Source organism: Myripristis murdjan, chromosome 9, assembly GCF_902150065.1.
Source record: "Myripristis murdjan chromosome 9, fMyrMur1.1, whole genome shotgun sequence".
NCBI lineage: Eukaryota > Metazoa > Chordata > Actinopteri > Holocentriformes > Holocentridae > Myripristis > Myripristis murdjan.
The window spans coordinates 24,435,554-24,453,898 of record NC_043988.1 but is presented as its reverse complement, the minus strand read 5'-3'; the positions used below and the strand labels follow the sequence as shown (position 1 = coordinate 24,453,898).

General features: G+C 43.5%; 1 protein-coding gene across 4 annotated transcripts in view; it reads right to left on the bottom strand.

Annotated features, from left to right (window-relative positions):
• The window catches only part of sema6a (sema domain, transmembrane domain (TM), and cytoplasmic domain, (semaphorin) 6A), a 109,076-nt gene that overhangs the window by 76,600 nt on the left and 14,131 nt on the right, over positions 1-18,345 (bottom strand). Inside the window, exon 2 of one of the 4 annotated variants that reach the window (XM_030060396.1) lies at positions 16,052-16,132. The exons of the other annotated variants lie outside the window; for them this stretch is intronic. The gene's annotated coding sequence lies outside the window, so the exon portion shown is untranslated. The remainder of the gene's footprint in view (positions 1-16,051; positions 16,133-18,345) is intronic. 4 annotated transcript variants of the gene reach the window in all.

Sequence of the window (18,345 nt, the reverse complement as noted above, 5' to 3'; positions counted from 1 at the left end):
TCTTCTAGATGGAACAGAACAAGAGCCTTCTCTCAGCGTCTCTCTCTCCCTGGGGCGTACACTTGCAGAGGAACATATATTGCAGCCTCTGTCTCTGGCTCCCGTCACAAATTTTACCTAAGTGCCGATGACGGTTCTCCGATAAGTAATTTTCCATGCTGTGTCACAGGGTCTTTGTGATCACTAACTTCTTATATCAGCTGTGTCATGCAATTTTTCTAATGGAAATGTTGCATTAATTCACTGGCTGAGGCTATACATCATGGTTGTAAATTTCCCCTGTGGGGCCTCGGAGCTGAACTGATCTGAACTGAGCTAAGCTGAACTGAGCCGGACCAGGTCAGACCGGGAGCGTGAGGTGTTTCGCTTTCAAGGAACAAACAACACATGAAGGAGTTATGGGCCGCATTTGGACTGTTTAACCCTCATTTTCTCTCTTTCTTCACATTCAGAAAACTTTTGTTTTTTTATCTCATTGCAAAGGGCACAACATGAAACACATGAATAAATGAATAAATACATAAAGAAACACTGTGCACATGCTGAAAAAAACAGCGGGCTTTCTTTTTACCGCCACTGCTTCTGGGTCCTATGAAGGAAAACGCTGCAGTCATGAAACTCCAGGTTTGAGGAATTTCATGTTTTAACTTCAATTGAGGCACTCTATAGTTTGTGGGGAAAAACCCACCACCGTGAGACCTTTTCAAAACCAGTTACATTAAAAAATGCATCGTCCCCAAACTACAAATGAGGCTATTTCTCTTAGCTCCTGAGCAGTTGACGTTTTAGATACAAGTTTTTCACCCACAACTGCAAAAGGCAGTGTGGCCATGAACAGATAAAGGATGCAGCTTAATCTATTACAGAAACAGTTTAACAAAGGAAAAGCAAAAATAGCATAATTTCCTGAATGCAAATGAGCAGAGCACTGTAAACAAACACTGTTTGCATTTCAAAATCACACTACGTAATTGCATAAAACTTGCAATCTGGAAGGTGGAGGACACACTTATTCTTCCTTATCTATTCTTCGCTTTTTCACACCGTAAGTGTTGTTCCTCGCCAGTGAAACAAGTTTTAACAGCACCACATTTCACACTCATAGCTCCTGTAAATCTGGATTAAAAAACCTTGGCAGGGGTAGAGCAAGAGCTCATAAAAATACACAAAAGACTTCTGCTAAAAATCTTAACCAATTCCTTTGGCTTTTATGTTAACCTTGTAACCTCCTCCATTACCCCTCTTGGGCAACATCTAAAGGCCTGTGTGTTTATGACTTCCTGTCAGCAAAAAGACAGAGGGGGGAATAAAAAGGGAAGCGAATGAGGCTGACGATGGAGAGAGCTTCAGCCCAGCTCTGTTGTTGTCGGTCTGGGCGATAATGAAGGATTGAGGATAGAGTGTGAGGGGAGAAAAGTGGAGACTAGAGAGCTTGTGTGCGTTTCTGCTTACTCTTACAGGTGGTGTGTGTCAATCAGTCGGCCAAATGGTGAGTGTGTGCCTACCGGCAGCTCCTGGGCTTTAAACACAGAGGGAAACTGGAGCCTGTCAAGCCCACTCACTGTGATCTTGGACTAATATTGAGATCACTGCTCCCTTTCAACTTAAAAAAAAAAAAGATCTACATATTTGCCTGTCTGTCTCTTTGTGTTTCTCTTTGTCTGTCTGCCTCCCCAACTGCCTGACCACAAGTACACATCAGGTATAAAACAGTTTGAACCCAGCTTCTGTTAATTATAATGATCTCATGGTGTGTGGAAAGAGCTGAAGAGGGAGTTTAAAGAGAAGTCAGGAAATGGGCATGATAGAGAGGTGTGGGTTTTCAGAGAGAGAGAGTGGGAAAGAAAGAACAGACAGAGAGGTTAAGAGATGTTTTTTTTCTGAGGCCAGGAAGAAAAAGTGAAAGAATCTCCTTTTCTGGCTAAGCAGACACATCTATCATAGCTGTTTATTCAGTGGATGAAGAGTTATCATATCAGTGCACTTTTTGGGAGAGTCTGATAAATTGCTGCACGAGGGGCCACTTTCCTGTCTCCAACACTTGAGCGTTTGAGAAAGACGAAAGAATGCTGTTTATATATCAAGTCTGAGTGACTGAAAATGAGAAGACATTGATTCACGATAAAGGCAAGATCCCAGTACACCTTTATTTTGGGTGATATTCATTTCTGGAGGACATGGGCAATTTAATTTAATTTGCTCTACTCGAGAAAGAAGAGTGGGTGATCCGCCCACCTCCATTATTTATTAGTTTTCCAGATAGCTCGCTGGACATGAGACAACAAAGGAAAGGGAGTGGAGCGCACAATTTCAGCTCAGCCAAAGCATGTGTCCATTATTTCTGACACTGCTCATTAGCCAGGGATTGAATGAAAGCAAATGGCGGACAAGAAGAGATATTAACGCTCAATATCTTAATATAACATAACATGAGATGTGAATTGATGGTTTTCCACGAGAGAACAGCATCCCGGGAAACCTCTGGAGCAGCCTGCGAATTTATTTTACCTCTATAGGACCATGCTGTGCGAGCCTGCACATACCTATTTGTGCTCAAAGGTCAGAGGAGCAGTGGGCAAAGGAACAAACAGCATCATGCATTTCATCCCTCGCATACATATAGATATATATGTATGCGTGTGTGTGTGTGTGTGTGTGTGTGTGTGTGTGTGTGTTATGAGCAACAGGCAGCAGATATGACTTCCATTTCCTTCGTAAATTGTTTTTCAAACTGGAGGTGCATGTCCGTTTATCTGGGTAAGCAAGCGTGTGTATGCATGCATTTTTGTGTGTTTATCTGTGTGTGTGTGTGTGTGTATATATTGGGCTGGCTGTGTCTGTGTACTAACTAACCATCTCATTTCCCCATAGGAGGACTTAGTCTGGCTGTGACTGCATCCTCTGGCACACTCGCATTAACATTTCATCCTGATTGTCTCTGTCAAAGTAATTCATCATCATCGACTGAACGACTGTGGCTGCAGCCTCCCCCGACTCCACATCTCTCCCTCTCTCTTTCTCTCTCTCTCTCTCTCTCTCTCTCTCTCTCGCTCTCATTCTCTCTCTCTCCCTAATTTCCAGTTTGCCTCTGTATTTCTGTCTCTGCCTCTCTCTCTCTGCCTCTGTCTCTGGCTTTCTTTCTCTGTCTGTGTCTCTCACTTCCTCTCTCACTGTTTCTCTATCTCACTCATGTCCATCTGGCTCTTGAGATAAACACAAGTCTGGCTCTCCTCATGCAGACAAAATATCTATAAAGATGAGCATAATCACAGTAAACTGCACTGGTCGGTCTATTTTGTCCCAGCGACCCTCCAGCAGTGCAGAATCCACGTGTCTCCGTCTTATTCCATAAGTCGAGCGTTCTCTCTTTTTCTTTTTGTTTTTTCCCCACCAAGTCGCCAGGCTTCAGACTGACATGTAGATTAAATCCGGGGGAAAATGTGATTAATGAATTTGTCTGAATAATGTAAATCAACTTAATGGAATTGAAGACACAAAACGGGGGAGCGAAGGAGAGCGAGAGAGGGTGGGAGGGATGGAGGGGGAGAGAGAGGGAGCAGCTGACTGTCTCTGTGAGGGTTGCTCTGGGTTCAAATATCCACTCAGCTAAAAGGCAACAGTAACCAGGCCTCAGCTGCTGTCACACTGGCCTTGGAGAGAAAAAAGGAGGATAGGCAATGTCCTCCTTTCTTCTTTCTTCTCATTTCCCTCATTCTGTCTTCTTTTGATGAGTCTCTGGGGTAACATGCCCCTCCCATCCCTCCCTTCCATCCATCCAAGCCTCCTTTCATCCATCTAGATATCACTCCATCCAAACCATTACCACCGGCACCACCGCTATCTCTAATCCAAGGACAAGGCCTGTAGCATTACACACACCCATGCACACACATGCACTGACATACTAACACACACATACACACTCACATAAACACAGGGAGAGCCCGCAAGACAGCAATTTACAGTCTGCTAACTGTAACAATGAAATCTGTGCCTTACTGAAGGAGTTAGGGCCCCTAAGACATAAGAGGATCAACTTGCTCATCCGGTAACTTAAACCATTTAACTGTTTGTGCATTTAATTCCACAGACATGCAATTTTTAAACAGAAAACAATGAGAAGGAGCTATCTTGTCAGACAATGCTCAGGCTTAATACCCTGATCAAGCTGGCTTAGCTAAAATACTCCTGCAGAACTTACAAGGCTGCTTATGGCTAAGGGATTTAAACTAACTTAGCAATCATAAAGTTTTATTTTTGCCTAGCTTTTCACTATGTCAAGGTTTTTCCAAGAGTTTGAATTTTTTTTCGGTTTTCTTTTTTTTTTTTTTTTTCCATGGAAGCAAAAGTCGGCGTAGCCTCCAAAATGCAACATGACTTCAAACAGAAGTTGTTTTCCAGCGGTCTTCGTGAGACTGAGTTGTAAGCTAAAGCACGGCAGCGCGGATCCTCCACAATGTCTAATCTCATTGTTGAAGGAGGATCTCAGGATTACTATCTTTAACTTAAAACTTCTCTGGTAGCTTTGCACTGAATCTGCAACACAAGGATAATACAAAATGCAGATAATTAGCGAAAATGCAACATGTCTTTCAATCGTACACAGAGCTGACGAGTGCATCTCCAAGGAGCTTCTCTAGGTTTTTGGTTCGTGATTGAGGTTAGAAAATTTCATTTCTTAGGGGGACAAAAGTCAAGCTGCTGTTGTGAATTCCCCACTGACAACCATTGTAACATAATACTTCAAGGGAGACCCGAAAACAGGTCAGCTCAGTTCCACTGATGCTGGTCGGGTTTTAGGGTCTTGTTCAATGACATTATTTTATCCACCTTATTTTATTTTAGATAAAACTAGAAAAATAAATAATTAAATAATAATTATAATAAGTTAAATGATAATAAATAAATTTATCTGTGTTTTGGCCTCTGCCTCCATCTCCGCCCCTCCCATGAAGCACCTTATATTGCTCTTGCATTGCTGTTTAGGTCTTTACAAGTAGCCCTTACAAGTTATCAGCACGTTAAAAAAAAGAAATTCATTCACTCTCCACCACATCATTGTCTTGTCTTCGTGTCTCTCTGAACTGGAGCTGCTGTTAATTGCAAGTCAGTTCAGTTTGGAGGTCTTTGAGCAAGCCCATTCAGCGCAGCATTCCACAAGATTACATTTTTTCATTTTCATTTCTCCTCTACAACGATAAGCCATCTGTGAAATGATGCCTGAGAGATTCATTCTCTTGCGGCATATTAATGTGATGAATTAAAATCACACACTGACAGGTTAGGAGGCAATTACTAGGGTTGGAGAGAACTGTTGCAGCTGTGGAGTGAATTGATAAAGTTTAGGAAACTGTGGCGGGGCTGTACAGCTTGACACGCTTCAAGCCTAAATATTTGTGTCAGTCTGTGTGCAGGAATATATTTTCTTTTGGCTGGTGAGTCGGCAGGGCACCTGGTTTCACATCAGGTCAGTTATCTAGAGCAGAGGCCAATCAGAAGCTCCCAACCCGGCATCTCTCTTGAATAACCACTTCAAGATTATTCCAGGCACTTCCAAAGTAGAGCACTTCTGCAGGGTCTACAACTTCATTTTTTTTCACTTTTTCACTTTTTTCAGGACATGTGTTCTCCAACTATGGCACAGAAGCACAGGAGGAACAAGGATAAAAACAGAGCTCATCTTCCGTCGGTTCAAAGCAAAGCACGCGGACCTGCATCTGTGATGTTTTCACACAGAAAAGTCCTTCGTCTATCAAAGTGCTGAAGCTGACAACCTGAATTCTACCGAAACCAACTGAGTGGATGAAATAAAATGGCCCTTCTGGGTGACCTCCTCCATGAGGCGGCTTCAGCCCCGTCGTGCCTGTTGATTGGTTGATAAGATTGGGAGGTGGACAACAACAACAGGCAGTAATCCCCTCATGCCATAGCAGCACAGCATGCCACGAGGAGCTACAGCTGATTGACTGGAGGAGGGTGGGGAGGATGGGCTGAGGAGAGAGGTCAAAGGTGGCAGGTTTCAGACAGGGAAACAGGGTGCCGTGGAAGTAGTGGCAGCATGAATACATTCTGTAAAGGCTCTGCATCTCATCAACTTGGAGATATATGCATGATAATAGGACATTGTCACTCCATGCCAAGACCACAGCATACTGAGAACCACTGTTCAATATTATGTCAGTCAAATGAACGTCAAGCTCAGATATACATATAAATGCATAGTACATACGCAGCATCACGAGGACTACTTGACAAGCGATGGATTTGATTGACAGCCTATTCACACACAAGCCTCTGTAAATGACAGATCAAATCATCAAAATGCATATAGTAAATCATATTAATGCAAGTGGATGGGATAATCCAATGAAATGAAAGAGGCTGTGGCAGAAGTATTCTCTTATAAAAACAGACAGTAGATCCGTCCAATTCATTTCATTGTCTCCAATGACAGCAGCACTAATTGAAAAATCAATGCTCGTGCACTGTATATTGCACACAGACACAGAATCTACGACGGTAGATAAGCACTATGACAATATGATGTGTATCTGGTAACCCATTTTAGCTCTGGTTCCCAAAAAAGGGAACAATAACAGGGAGAAATACAATTTACAGCATCTATAGAGAAATCAGCTAACCGCATTTGGCTCGTGCTTCTCAGCAGAGCGAAGTGCAAAATTATCCCCTCTAGCCAGAGCCTGAATGCAGCCTAATGGAAAAGACATGGAGATGGTAGCCAAAGAACACCACTAAGCTAGAGTAGGGGCCAAAGTCCTTTATTTCTAACACTGATTGAATACAGTTGTCAAGAGGGCACTGGTTGCTCCATTCGATCACACGTGAATAATGTACTTGCAACTTATTTACATGAGTTTGATTCCAAGATCACAATGCAGCTCTGCTTACCTCTTTTCTTGTCTTCCTATGCACAATGTATAAAAAACTAAGAACTGAGAGTAAAGGTAACGAATTGGAAGAACTGCACACTCTCCTCGAAAAAGAATAACAATTCACACAATTAATAAAACTCAAATGAACCTTGAAGCTTTGCTTACAATTTCTTTCCATTCTATACAGCAAGTATATACCATCAGAAACAGAATATGTTAATATATTATCATCTAACTGTCTTCCCACAGATAAGCATCTAACCCTTGTGCATGTATCCCCCAGTATGTATTACTGGTGTATTTGCATCTGGTGCTGTGGAGTTGAAGAGATGAGACAACAACAGAAGCTAATCCGAGAAATGTGCCTCAGAGGGCTTTGGCCCAGGGGAGGGACTTAAAGAGAGGGAGAGAGAGGGAGAGGAGAGGGACTTAAAGCAGTCATTGTCCCTCCAGGAACAGATTAACTATTTTAAAAGCAAAGGTGACGTCTATCGCTAGCTTGGCATGCAGCAAGGCCGGCACTCCACAAACACGAAACAAACTCTGTCTGGCTCAGTTTTTTTCTTTCTGATCGTTCGTTGCCTCAGTTTTGCTCCCCTGTCTTTCCCTCTTTCTCTAAAGTGCTCTCCTCTCTGCGCAAATATATCTCTTGCTCCTGTTTTTCTCCTTTTCGCTCTCTCTTTCTCTCTCTCACGGTGCTCCCTCTCCCTCATTCTCCCACCCTCTCTTTTCATCTAATCAAGAAGGAGCCTGGCATAAGCTCATTGAGAGCCGCTCCGGCAACAATCAGAATCGCCTGTATAGGGCGCCGAGCCAAAGGCATAATGAAACACTGTGAGCAGAGGAAGGACTGCCGATTAAAAGTTATTATGCTGCTCTGATGGCACCAATGAGTGAATGAAGCAGCAGGAACTGGGGGGCTGAGATCAGAGGGGGGTAGGAGGAGAGGGAGGTGATGTGTGGGTGCATGGAGGGGAGAGAGAGAGAGGTGCGCACACATGGGATACACTTGAATGAGGAGGGTGACACCACTTGAGTGAGAGGGAGGAGAAATTAGGGTGTGAGGGAGCGGGATGTACGTACACTGCAAAAAAAAACAAACAAAAAAAAAAAAAAAAACATCCGAGTCCAAGTCATATCCAAGTCAATCTTATGTAAAGCCCTAAAATCATGCATTTTTTGAAGCCCTAATCTGCAGTTTGTGCAACACCCAAGCAGGCACGAAATGCTTGAGTCAAAAGGTTTCACATGGGGGAAGGCGGACCATATCAACTCAATCACTGTGACTGCTGGGGTGTCACACTACCTTCTTGTTGTCTTGCCTATTTCATTTGTTTCCAGTGCTAATCGACTTGTTTCAAGTTCTAATCATGCATGCCTTTTTCCTGCCTTGTAACATATTTAGACTTGTTTTAAAAATCCATTAAAAAGTGAAATTGCACTGGAAACAAGTTGGATTACCTCGTTCCAGTGGCAGATATTTTTTGACAAAATTTTAACACTGAGACTAAATGAGTTAAGATGGAGATTTTTTTGCAGTGTATGAATTGTACTGGAGGGGTTATGAGTGGATGGAAAGGGGTGAGGGGAGTGCGAGGGAAGAGAGTGTCAAGGTATAGGGGTGAGGTGAGCTCTCCGCTAAGAAGTGGGGAGGAGAGAGGGAGGACGAACACCGAATACACTGTGGGGCGAGGGATGAGGAAAGAGGGGGCACTACACATGGGATACACTCATGTTTACTTAAAGGAAAACAAAGAACAGCGTGGAAAAGCATGGCATGCAAATGCAAATAAATCCCCCGTCCCCCCCTACCAACCCCTGCCACCAAAGTGTTTTTATTAACTCTAGGAAGCAGAGTGAAAGATGGAGGGAGGCAAGGGAAAAGGGAAGAACGCCAACTCCAATCACCACGTTTCTCTTGCCTCGTCTTTCTGAATATGTAAGAATGTGTAAACAATGCTGAGGATTGCGTCGTAAGTACATAATAAATCGCTATGGAGTCATAGTTTCCCCCCTCTCCTCACTCAGCAAACTCGTCCTCTTGTGTGATCTGCATAATGCATGAGTTCAGTGTATAGATTGTCAGGGGAACAGTTGGGCACAGCAGCAACAACAGAAAGCAAGAAAATTGTATGAATTATTGTATGAGCCCTTCAGTGATTTCCCACAAACTGCGGGAGTCCCATCTTCTTCTTAGCAGTATGAAGACATCCTACCTTGAGTCCTCACTGAAGAGAAACATCCTGTTGTTACACTCCAGTACATAGAAATACCCCGAGCGCACAGCCGCACACTGAATGAACATGCTGCACATGAACACACAAGACGAGCACTGCTTTTGTCTCTCGCTCTCCCTCAAACACACACACACACACACACACACACACATACGAACCCGCACCCATTCACTTCAGCTGCCTCATAATGAGGCCATCATGATGAGGCCAACATAGAGTTAACAGACAGCCATTCATCCCACAGAGCCATGGAGTCTCCTCAAGTCCCTAGCTGGCATTAGCCCCAGTGTATGTATGTGTGTGTGTGTGTGTGTGTGTGTGTGGCTGCCAGGCAGGGTGGGCCCCAGTGGATAGACCTCCATGGCATGACCTCAGCGAGAGCCTTCCCTCCTCCAATCCCCTGGCACACACACACACACACACACACACACACACACACACACACACACACACAGTGTCCCCAGCGTTCCTGGCAGCACCAGTCAAACCAGGCTCCTGCTCCTCTACATCGCTCAGTTACTATTCCTACTGCTTGCCTCTGGCTTCTCATTTCTCCTCTCTTTACGTCTCCAATTTCTTCTGCTTCTCCTCTCCTATCATCTCTTGCAAACAAATTTCTTCCAAAGGGAGCCACATGAAACAAACACAAAATACAAGCATGGTCCACTCATATTCCCCAGTACCCTGAGAGCATCTCACTGCCTGAAGGCATGTTGCTGCTGAGTTTAGCACGTGGATGCCGATGTAAAGGCTCCGAGCAAGTTGCTGTGTTGTTCATACTTCACGTTTGACGTATCACAAAATATCTTGAAATTTCTCCTTTAACTCAAAGCAATAAATCAGACCCAACATCAGAACCACAAAGCTGTGCCAGTTTTACTCATTATTATGTCCTCTGTCTTCCCATGCAGATTTGTCTCTTATCTGTGTTTAATTTGGTATAAAACCTTCTTATTATGACATTCCACCAGCATACACATTCTATGTTAAATAGCAGCAACTTTCATTTCCTCTGAGCTTGTGCTGAAGGCAGAATAACAGATTTGCATAACTATGGCAAGAGACATACAGTCCTGTGCAGCGCTGATGCATAATTCATCTGCATTACAAGATATCAACCAAGCAAGCTAAATATTAGAGCACCGAGAAACTTCTGGATCAGTTTTGAATGCGGTGATTTCGTATGCCGTGGCCAAGATTCATTCATTGGCTGAAAATGAGTGGAACTCTGCAAGAGCTGTATGATGTTGATTTAAGACTAAAAAAAAAATTGTATGTACTCAGTGATGTGGAGTAAAACAGCCTCAAATCCACCACAAGGACAGACCTCAGAGAAAGCAGTTTAACAATCAAACTTTAAATGCCGCGCGCAATATCGAAACGAAATTAGATTTGAATCAATCTTGAATGAGGTGACTTTGCATGCGTAACAATGAAAACACACTGCCAGGAATAAAACCCAGAGAAGTTTGTATCTGAATGAGATGCTGAATTGCCACGCTACTGAATACAGAGTGAATTACAGATAGCCTGCATCACCCCACATCGCCCCACCACCCCTTTCTCTCTCTCTCTCTCTCTCTCTCTCTCTCTCTCTCCCTCTCTCTCTCACTCTCAAAATGTGATGAGGTAAGAAATTCAAGAAGCAGCTTTGGGTGTGAAACTGTATCCCTCTGGGGGTTTCAGCCATTTTGTTGAATCTGCATCCTAACAACCTTTCTGAGTAATTGAAAAAGTGGTGTCAGAGCCGAGAGTCTTGATCTCTGATATGGTAATTACCTTCCATTTATGCCAGAGTCTTTCAGAGAGTCCTGAGATCCAGAGGCAGCAGCTGTCTTTGAGGAAAAAGCGTAATGACCCGCATATGGCTCTCTCTTCTTGGGAGCTATCAAAATGCATTTGGCCAGGCATTTTCATCTGTGGTTGACATCACTGATTATAAGATCCAGTAAAGTTGTCTAATCTTCTAATGGCAACGAAGAGAAGGAGGCAGGGATGAAAAAAACGGACGGATGGGGGTATGGGCGGAGGGATGGGGGCAGACGTTTCATGTGGTTTTACCCCACTCTAAAATGGGTTCCAGAAGCGAGGGTGCTGTACACACACAGCTTAGATCTAAGCTTTTGATGGCACACTACTGTTTTGTGTGTGTGTGTGTGTGTGTGTGTGTGTGTGCGAGCATTTGTGTTGGAACATGTATGTGAAAGAGGATTGCTCATTGAACACAAATCCCGCCTCCCCATTTAGCATGTAATCCATGCTAAATAAATAAAGGAGAAAAAATTTCAAGATGGGGGGTTGTTCAAAGTGAGTAAAAGAGCCAAGTATGAAATTATACACAAAGACTTTGATGATGCAACTAAAAAGTGCTGTCTGCTGAAGCACACAAAGGCATGTATTCTTGTGTCCATGTACTTCTTTCCTGCTAACTGCAATTAACTGAGACAAAGCATTTGAGCCTTAATTCTTCCAAAAGGTGCCATCTAACATTCCCACCAAGTCTTTTACTGTCCAACATGAGCAAGTATTTGATATTTCCAGATATTCCCAAATACATAACAGCTGACATACATCAGCTGTCTGTAGGACAGTTGTCGTAACCAAATGCCTTTTATCACTCGGTTCAGTGCCATCTTTCATCTATATCTGTGGACGTCAATGTTAGAAAATGTCAAAACAAATAGCGCAGAGGGACTACTTCAAGAAAGAGAGATCTGACAGAGAGAACTTGTTTGTCTTGGGTAATGTAAACATCTTACGCTTAGTAACTGCGTGCGTGTTGTGTGTGTGTGCGCGCGCAAGCACCCTTCACGTTTATCTAAAATTCCACAATTTCTAGCATTTACCTTGTATTACACTGTGTGGTTTTCAAAACAATTCCTCTTAGGGATGGAGCACTAATGCAGCATCAGTTCAGCACGCATCCATGTGTAAGGAGTGGTTTCTGCAATTGCAGCATCTGTGTCTATGTGCACTCGGTCACGCACGTTTGTGTGCTGCACACCCTCCCAACGTGTAAGAGAAAATGCTGTCTCTCAGTCATCATCGCAATCACTTGATTTACTAACGTCATTTCCCAATTACACCACTCTCTTTGAACACTAGACCAACCACTAATCACAGTCCAATGGAAAGGGAGGAGTGGAGGGAGTGAGGAGAGAAGGGAGGGATGTATTAAATGATCCATGACACAGTCATAGTGTAGCTCCCATTCTCTGATTTATCCTCTTTATGCCTTTAAGATAAACTATTACGATTAGCTCATCAGCTGCTTTTAACTTAAAAAAAAAAAAAAACTGAATCCAGATTTAATATTGGTGTTGGTCGCATACGCTAAAAGCTCTATAAAATTGCCAGTCGTGAAATTATGAAATTATGATTTTCCTTTAAAAAAAAAAAAAAACTGAGCATCCTCACTTATTAGAATTGATGGCCTCCACCCTTTCTGCAGCACTTATATCCTGCACAATGTCACTGACTGCACTACCAGAGCAACGGTGCTAATTACATATGGGACATTATCCCTCAGTATACATTCAAGTCTTCCTCTCAGGCCGGATCAATATGGAGTTTGTTAAAGAGCCACTAATGTCTGTGGCTCCATGATTCACAGACACTAACGACCTCACTCTGGATTCAGCCATGACAGCTGAAGACACCCAGCACACAGTCAATCAATACTAACTCATACTCGCTCCGTCTTTCGCTCGCTGTCCAGCTCTTACCATCTGTCTGTCTGTCTCTCTCTCTGCTTGTTTTCTGCTGCTATCTCATGCTTATCTGTTTCTATCTGTCCACCTCTGTCATCTCAGGCTCTTATCTCTTTGTCCTTCTGTTTTCCAAAACTCTATCTCTAAACTCTATCTTTCTCTCTTGCTCCCTCCAGCACTTTCTATACCTTCTATCTCACTCTCTATTTCTGTATCTCACATTGACCCCCCTGCTGTCTCCATTATTCCCTCTGTCCATCTCAATCTCTTTCTTTCTCTCTCTCTCTCTCTTACTCTCTCTCTTCCACCCATCTTACCCCCTCCCTCTCTCTCTCTTGGCCCAGCCAACAGCTTCATTGTCCTTGGGTCAGGGTGAACAATGTCAGCCCACATGGGGCCCCAGTGCGGTCCCAGCCGAGAAGGCAGGGAGGACTAGAGAACACCCATAACTCAATGTTTCAACTGGGCTCTGGGATAAAGGGAAGCCTCACACATGGCTGACTATGTGGGTCAGGCTTGGATCATTTGTAGAAGAAGAGGCCAGCAACTGGCACCAGAATCCCCCACTGTGTGTGTGCGTGTGTATCTGTGTGTGTGTGAATGTGTGAAGTGAATGAGTATGTCCTATCCCCCGACAACCCAATGGCGAGGCCCCCTCCGGCTCTTCCCAGCCAACTATTCTATGGGAAACCTGCTCCTCTCTCCATCCCCACTGCGGCTCCCTTCCACCCCCTTCCACTACGCGGCCGCACCCCGACGCCTTTGTGAGCACAGGGGACAAAACAGGGGGCTCTTTGGGGCCACCAATTAGTCCTCCCCCATGGGGTGACATGGCCAATGAATAGAGGGACCCCCGAACCGTCCACGCATATAATCCCAGCCTCGCTTTAGGAGGCTGCACTGTCATAGCCACACAGATTCAAACTCTGCTTTTAAAGAAGGTCCCCCTCCTGATTTAAAGGCACGGCCTGCCAGTCTAAAGAGCATCCGGATGCCACAGAGTTACTCTGTGAGAGAATGGGATGTAACTTGTTCATTTCACTGTGTATGTTTTGGAAGGCATGTGAAGATGGGGGTGTTGGATTTATGAGTGAGGGAAGGTGAATTTTCCCCATCAATCACCGAGTGACAGAAGCAACAATAGCAGCTTGGAATCCATTACCAAAACAAACAAAGACATAGCAGGAAAGTCTGCAGCAAAAACCTCAGACGGATGGACAGGCTATGTAAACTAAAGTGGTGATTGAGTAGGCGCAGAGGGGGGAACTTCTGAACGTACAACCAATTGCTGGTGGACCTAAATGCTTGTCACAGTGACGAGATGTCTCAATAGCTGTATTATCACCTCAGCAAGCCCCTCCCCCTGCTCACTGGCACTGCATTAGTTGCTAAGAGCAAAGAAAGGGCTTTCGAAAGCCATCAAATGATATTCGTTTCAATACCGACATTGACGGCAAAGGATAATTTCTCTGTCTGTATTTTGAGCAAAAAGCTTTCATGAGTCAAATTATCCACAGTCATTACATCTCAAGTTAAACTCTGGAGGATTTCATCTGAATTACATGCGCCTTTCAACTATTCCAACATTCAAACATCCCTAAAGTCTCCTTGCCTCTTTGAAAAACAGTTTGATTCTATTTACTTTTTATATGAGAGATTAGGAGTGCAAGCTGCGCACAGGCAGCCTGGCACTAACTCTCATACACTCACACACACACACACACACACACACTCCAAGATTTAACTTTTCGCTCACCTCTCTTGGACTGACCACTAGCAGAGTGGTCACAAAACAGAGGAAAGCTGGACACAAAGACAGAGAGAGAAAGAGAGAGAGAGAGAGAGAGAGAGAGAGAGGGCTGTGAGACATTTGTGGAAATGAGTTTTCTCTGGCAGTGCTCTCTGCTGCTGCTCTCTCTCCTCTCCGGTGTCACTGCCAGCCAACAAGCTCAAACAGGTGAAGCTGTGCACAATGAGCCGATACCTGGTCCAGTCTCTACTGTATCCATAATCACATAAATAACACGTTCTCCAGCATTATTGCTATATTTATAAGTCCTTTTATGTGTGAAATTGTGCCAAATTTCAAACTATGTAATTATGGAATAATGAGTCATTTCACTGCGTATTTTCCATGGCAGTGCCTTCGAATCCCAAGCAGTGCGGAGGTAAGGTTTGTCCAAAATGGGCACATTCACTGTGCAGACAAATTATCTACTGCAAAAAGCCATTATCTGAGGGGGAAAAAACCCTTTGAACAGCAGCAAAATAGATACACAGAAACAGTAAAATATCTACTTTCACGCAGACGTGCATGGGCTTTCTGTTCATCATAATCACCAGTGCTCAGCCGGGCTATTTAATGCTTGGTTGGATAGTCATCCAGCATTTTATCCTTGTTTCACTTCACACACCTCAGGAATACCTTGTTATTATCAAATGTAATGCAGGGCAAGGAGGTCTGTAATTCCTGAAATACAATTCAATACCCTTGGTGACTTATGAATGCAACCAGTGCACTCAACACCAAGCAAAACTTTTGTTTGCAGTGATGTAGGGCTGATAGTCGTACTTCAAAACATTTTTACAGCTTTTTGTTGATATACTATTTCCTCACGGTATAGCTAGCATGCCATCTGAAGGTGAAAGCTGCAGGGTAGCAATTCTTTGTGGTTCTCACAGCAAGAGAAGAGGTATTGGGGGGTGCGGTGGGGGTGCTGGGTGCAGGAAGGCTGCTAGGCAATAGATCAATGACTCCCTGTTCCCACCGAGAGATATAGGAAGTACAGGGCAAGCAGCAGCCGGCACCTTAAAATAGCTCCAGCGTTTGCGGTTCAGCTTTAACCCAAATAATGGGGAGGCTGACTTCCCATTCTGCAAGGTCTGTGGAGGTCCCTCCATTTTTGATTAGATCCTGACCTCTGGGTAGGGTGGAGACAGAGGAGAGATTTCAGACTGAGGAGATAGAAAAAGGACAAGGCTATCTATCTGACTTGTTTTGTCTCAATCTATAGCCTTGCCAATCAACTTTGAACTAGTGTTTTGGCGAAAGTTTGTGTAGAACAAAAGGATCAGGGTGTGAGGTGGCCGTGTAGCCCACATACTACAAAAGTGAGTGTGTGTGTGTGTGTGTGTGTGTGTGTGTGTGTGTGTGTGTGTGAGAGAGAGAGAGAGAGAGAGAGAGAGAGAGACATACTCTCTAAGACATTACTTGGTAGCTTTAATCTGACACAGGCATGATAGAAGACACACACAGACACAATATTCCTCTTAACCAAACACTCAGTGTTCCCTGGAAAAAGAAATATCATGACACTGATTATGAAACCTTAGACAAATAAAGCATTATCACTATCCCCCCTCAGGAAGGACAAAGCCTGGCGGAACCAAGCTTCAGTTAACACTTAGATTAGATGAAACATTAATGATCCACTTGCATCCACTGGCAAATCATTTGCAAAAAATGAGTAACTGCATGACATTTATACAAAACAGTGGAATAAACCTTTTTTTCCAGACACTTTGCCAAATCCAATGAATTTAGTCTTTCACAACAACATGTATTTCCTGGATCTCAGGGCTCATAAAAACATGCCAGCACTTTTGTCATGGCATTTTAATATTTAATAACTAAGTCTGACTAATAACTAAGTCAGGAATTGCCATAACGTCATTCTGGCTAGTCAAAATGACAGTTAGAAATATCTGCAGTTCAATTTTGACTCGTCAAACAGAACATTTCAAATATCCACAATGTCATTCTCCCTAAGACAAATGACATCACTTTTGCCATTCCTCTGTATTGGACATTAAGTTTCAAATATCCACAATTCAGTTGTAGATGTCCGTAGTGTGAATTGCAGATATCTACAATTTTATTCTAACTAGTCATTATTCCAGTTGAAGATACCTACAACATCATTCTGACTTGTTAAAACTCAATTTAAGATATAGAAAAAGAACAACAGATATCTTGAATTGGAATTATGATTAAATCTGAACCTGGAATCACAACTAGTCATAATTCAGTTGTAGATATCTGTAACGAGAAACCCCATGAACAGCAAAAGTGAAGTCATTTGTCCTAGGAAATACAACACTGTGGATGTCTGAAATGTTCTTTTTGACTAGTAAGAATCAAATTTCAGATATCTGCAATACATATCCAGTCTAGCTATTAAATGTTAAAACGGCTTGCCTTAAGAGACGGAAAATGTGTTTCGCATTCAGGCAGAACCGCAACGTGTGCATAGCTGTTGTCTAAAGGCATTAATGAGAAAAGACAACACTCAGCTTTCCCCTGACCCGGAAAACAAAACAGCTTTTCAGCATGGAACAAATAGGGGGGGGGGAAAATATCATCAACGTAAATATGAATAAAAATGGGGTAAATAATTAGAATGATGATGATTCTGGACAAGTTGCTCATTAAGAGGGAGGACTTCAGAGGAATCTATCTCGTTGCTCTGTGTGTTTACCAATAAGACTATTCCTGTAGACTAAATAGATAATTCCAGTGGAGTGAACTGCTTCTGACATAATGAAGCTTCTTCTCATTTATTTTTTCTCTCTCGCTCTCGTCGCTCTCTCCCTTTCTCTCTCTCTCTGTCAATTTTTCATTCCCACTCTTGCCCCCCCTTTTCTTTTTCTCTCTCTCCTTCCTCCTCTCCCTCGATCCCTTTTCTGCCCACCCCTCCTTTGCCTTCACTCTCCTTTCAGAGGGTCAATTAAGCTACAGTAACTAAACAGCACAGCACCCTGTCACATTCCATCCAGTTCCCCAAACTGAGTCACTACAACTTTCACTTAAACAAACGGGCTTTGAAGGAGCCCGCTCCAGGAACTATTACCATATGAACAACTCACTTCCTATTGCACAATGAACTACCTTGACAGACCTTCCTTGGCCTCAGGCTGTCCTTCATGGAACTGTGTTATTAATGGGCTACAAAGACGGGTCTGTGTGTAAAGCTGTCCGCTCTGCTCCCCTCCGCTCTGCCCCGGTCCGCCTGGCCCTGCTTTTCGGACACTGCAATATTTACTTCATAGGGGGTCGACAGGGAGGTGAAGACGCTTGCTCACACACACCTAAGTACACACAAGCTCACAGCAGGGTGGGCGCATACACAGAGAAAACACACGAAACTTTGATGCACCCACACACGAAAACGAACACATGCACACAAGTTCACACACACACATTCACACAAATACACAAACACACTCCTGAGTACAACAGCACCATACTGTGCACTTGAGGGGCCAGCCTCCACCAAAGGCAGATCTGTTCCTTTGAAATGACTCCTCTTTCTGCTCCTCCTCCTTTACCTTCTCTTCACAGAAACACTCAAGCTCTTACAGTATGTTAACAGATTAAATCTTTACGAAGAAAGGACGTGGATTCATTTTCTGCTTGGAAGTAATAATCTGTGACATCTGCATATAAATATCTGTTCATTTTTGCGACTCGCTGCACATCGATTTGCCACAGTAGCGATTCAACTT